This window comes from Octopus bimaculoides, chromosome 5 (genome assembly GCF_001194135.2).
Source record: "Octopus bimaculoides isolate UCB-OBI-ISO-001 chromosome 5, ASM119413v2, whole genome shotgun sequence".
Taxonomy (NCBI): domain Eukaryota; kingdom Metazoa; phylum Mollusca; class Cephalopoda; order Octopoda; family Octopodidae; genus Octopus; species Octopus bimaculoides.
In genome coordinates, this window is record NC_068985.1 from 115,907,982 (window position 1) to 115,913,112 (window position 5,131).

Below are 5,131 nucleotides of genomic sequence, written 5' to 3' on the forward strand. Positions count from 1 at the left end.
AGATAGATAGATAGATAGATAGATAGATAGATAGGTAGATAGATAGATAGATCTACATATATATATATATATATGCATACATATATATACATATATATACACACACAAACATATAGATAGATAAATAGATAGATACATTGACAGATATTCATTTATATATGTATACACACGCAAACATGTATAAATGCTTACAAATGCACACACACACTCGCACACTCACACACGTATGTACCTATATATATTTACGTACGTACCATATGTACGTACATATAGTACATATGTAAGTATGGTCGCAAGTATAAATGGAAATCAAGTGTGCATATACATGAGTGCGTGGGTTTGTGTGAGTGTATGTGTGTGTTTGCGCGTTTGTGTGGGCGTATGTGTGTGTGTGTGTATCTATACATTCAGAAAAGTGTCTTCTTCAGTACGGTACAAGATAAGCCCACGGTTAGAGGAAAATGGCTCCTGAAGCAGACCCTCAAAGGATTAGTGATATTATCGAATGTTCAATACAAGAATATTTTCACAATGCTCTTGAAGATAGCTATCCTTAGGGAATTCTTCGTCAGCTTTACATGGAGAGATAGCAATTATTGAGAACATCGAAATAGAGAAAATAGACGTAATATCAGCCATTCATGAAATGAGCCTAAACCCAACCACAGGCTCGACTGGATTGCCACCAATCTACCTGAAGAAATACAAAGGGGTTCTTGCAAGACCACTACAGCCCCTCTCCAAGACATTCCGTGCAATTGGGAGACTTCCAAGAAGTGAAAATAAGGCATAATATGTCCTATCTATAGCTGAGCAGATGCTAAAAACCACTGACCAGTCTCTCTACCTTTCATATCAGCAATTTTGTGGAACGTATTGTCAGGAGGAAACTGATCGCCTTCTTCGAAAATAATGAGTTGCTCCCTAACAACAAGCATGGTCTCCGCCCAGGAAGAAACTGCCTTACATTGCTTTGGCAGCATTATGAATAGGTGTCGAAACAACTAATGAATCGCTCAAACGTGGATGTGATATATCTTGACTTTGCAACGGCCTCTGTTAAGATCGGTCACGGGATGACATGTCACGAGCTACGGAGACTCGGCATAGTAGAAAAACTGAGAGAATGGTTACATGAGAGTAATAGTGTGTGGAATTCTTCAGGGAACTGTATTGGAGCTACTGCTGTTTATGGTGGCTTTCTTGGATATACCTTCCGTTACGTAGACATCCAAAAATTCCAAGACCTATGCTATCAGTTAACCAGTGTTCATATGCCACAACAAGAATACTTTGGTCCAGCAATCACGGAGTCAAGTGCAATGCGTAATCTGGGGATTGATATGAGCAATGCCGCTTCGCTTGGCGTACATATCACCAAGAAGGTGACAATATGTAAGCGATTGACTGGATGAATTGTGAGACTCTTCAGAACAAGGGAACAGGAAACAATACTGCTTCTATGGAGAAATTTTGTACTCAGCCACCTGGACTACTACTCTCAACTGTGGCCAAACCGCAGTTTCAAATTAGTAACGTCTAGATTCAGGGCCATGTACTGTAGTAGCTTGGTATTCAAGGACCCAGAACAATCTAATGCCTTTCCAAAATATCTGAGGTATCTTCATGGAGTAAAGGTAGGTGTTTTAAAGAAGCAATTTAATATCCTGCTGTCAAAGGTACCAGATTAACCTGTATCACAGAAAGAAACACAAACGAGCAAAGCTTTGTCAAACTCCCGCCTGCACCAAGAAGCCAATCTCATAAGAATTGCCGTTGAAAAGGTGATGACACTGGTGGTGCTCCAGATTAGCCACAACCTGAGAGTTGAATCATATATAAAAACTAAACGATGTTGGGCCTTCATTCATGGAAACAACGGAGAACTCCACTGGATATCACCGTGTACGCCCTCACCATCGGGTATTGTTCGATCTTGAATATGAGGCTTTGCGTAACCCTGGAACAGAGGGACCAAGGCGCGAGCACACAACAACAATCCAGGCGAGTAACAGTAATTAGCAGAACGAGCAAGCATACGAATAAAGTTGAACAGCCGCAACAACTATTTAAATTTCAGAACCGATTTCCCAATCAACCTATTTATGCAAACAAGTCTATTTTATTCAAATTGAAGATACCTCTAGTATCAGTAGAACTATAACACAATTCACGTAGTTTGCACGCCATTTCGAAACCAAACCACCAACATATGCAAATATACCGCACAATTATGCAATTTCAAAATTCTATTATGCTTGAAAAAAACACTCAATTCCTTTCTACTTAGAGTTTTGTCACTATTCAGCATGTAAAATTGAATGATGGCGATAGATTTATGATACTGAGGTTTTGCATCACCAGTACAGGTTATCCTTTAAAATTATGACCAAGTACTGACCATTGTGAAGACTTACATAAAGATTTTCATGACAAGATGGCAGCAGCATGACCTAAGTAAAAGCACGTCATTTAGCAGAGTGTAAAAATAAATAGTTTGCCTCTAATAATATACTGCATATAAGTTATGAATAACGCATTGAGTGCTATAAGTTGTTAAAAATATCAATAAATAGAAAACCATAACATACACACACACACACACATACACACACACACGCGCGCGCGCGCGCGCGTGTGCGTGAGTATGCGACTATGCATATGCGTGTCTGTCAATGGGTGTGATGAATTTTTGGAGGTTTGGTTCGAGAAAGATACAAGAGGAAATAAGAACGAAAGTTAGAAAGAAACAAAGGAAGAAATACAATTTCAACCATTTTCTGGAAAGGTGAAATTGCATTGTATTTTGGGTGTAGTTGTCATATTATCCAGATGGTTTTAGAAGTCTTTTAGATGCAGGTGTATTTATATGTGTCTGTGTCTGTGTCTGTGTTTGTGTGCATGTGTGTGCGCTCGTGTGTGTTTTTGTATGTATATATGTATGTGTGTGTGTGTGCGTGTTTAAGCATATATGTGTAACAGAGTACACAATACCTTATGTGGCCTTAATTCCTTAAAATCATTACTACCCTTCATATTAACTGGTATTCCATGGTTATTTTTCTGGTATTCAGACTTCCTATAATCATCTCTCCTCTTAGTCTTTAGCTGGCTATTATTTGTCTTTCTTCCGTCAACTATTATATTGCGATTATTGCCAGGATTCCTTTATTCCATTGTTTTTTTTTCTTTTAGTTTTTTTGTATAATTTTAATTTTTCCCTCTATCCTGATTTCCCTAGTGCTACATTATAAAAGTCCTCCTTCCGTTTTTAGTTGATCATAGTTGGGAGTTGTGTTTGCGATGACGATATTAACAAAAATACATATACATCTTGTTGATGTACTTCACGATAATAAAGAACATCATCATCACCATTATCGTCATCATAATCATTACCATCATCATCATCATCGTTTCCAACATCGTTATCATTACAATCATCATCATCATTACCATCATCATCGCCGTTGTAGCATTATTCAAGGTGGCCAGAGAGTGAAATATAAATGATAATTCCACTGAATCAATGCTAAAGAAGATGGCTATGTTGTGAGTACATAGGATATTTATTAGCAGTTCAGTATTTAAATAGAATTCCTTTCCCCGCCCTCCCACCACTCTCAACCCATCAGTTGATTGTCAGCATAAATCAATGTCTGTTTTTGTTTTGAAATGAAGTTAACGCACACCCTCATATACTTTCTCACAAGTACGCATACAAACACGGAGACACACATACACACACAAGCCCACACATAAAACAATACACATACACACATACGAACACATTGCAAAAAATATCAAGAACCTGTAGACATCTTACATTCACACACACACTTATACACATACACACCACACATACACAAACGCACACACACACATACACACACACACATACACACACACACACACACATATATATATATATATATACATATATTCATACACAGATAGACATTACATACATAATATATATATGTGTGTGTGTGTGTATACACGAACATACATACATACATACAGACATACATGCATACATACGTACGTACATACATACATACATAAATACATACATACAAAAATACCCTGTTGTTGATGTTGAAATTCCAATGAAAGAACCTTGGATCTAGGTTAGAAACCGGTTTTTTTTCTCTATTGGTAAGAAATTTTGAAATTAAACTGAGCAATGACATACATGTGTACGTACATACATACATACATACATTTATGGTATATAGCAATATGGTGAATATTTAAAAGGAATTAATCCGAAATTATCAAATGATTAGAACTTGAAATATAACTCACCGCACCACTCACGCACGCACACAGTCACACACACACACACACGCACGCACATACACAAACACAAATACACAAAGTAATGTATAATTCACATATGCATAGATAAGACCTGCAGGTCCCCTTCCAAACACACTTACCAGCTGGTTGGCTGCATAGTATGTCGTTAGAACAAACGATATTCTAAGTCTATTGCCAATATTCCATTTCCTGAAAGACACGTTTTATTTGTCTTTTTGCTTTTGGGAGGGGTTCTATTGAAACATGTTGCGAATTCAACACCGATTCATATTGGGTCAAGCTGGAGCAAAATGCATTGAAAGTAATGCCCTAAATTTCCACCGAGTTCTCTCTCTCTGTTATTGCATTGACCTTCTAATGAACACAGTTATCTTCGAACTCAGAAGCACATACATTCATAAGAAACCCCGCAAGACATCCGATCCGAAGCTATACCAATTCTACTAGTTCATCGTCCATTTCTCTCTCTCTCTCTCTCTATTTCTCTCTATCTATCTCTCTATCTCTCTCTCCCTCTCTCTCTCTCTCTCTGGCTCTCTATGTCTATCGCCCACTTCTCTGTCTCTCTCTTCACACACACTCAAACACTCCTACACGCACATATATATGCATGTTTGTATGTGTATGTGTATGTGTGCGTGCGTGTGCGCATGCGTTCGTGTGTGTTTGTACGTGCTATGTATGTGTGCATGCGTCTATGTTATGACGTCCTTGTATTTACGTTTTATAATATATGCCTGTGTATATGTATGTTATGAATACGTGTATTTATTTTTTTATATTATACTATATATATATATATATATAT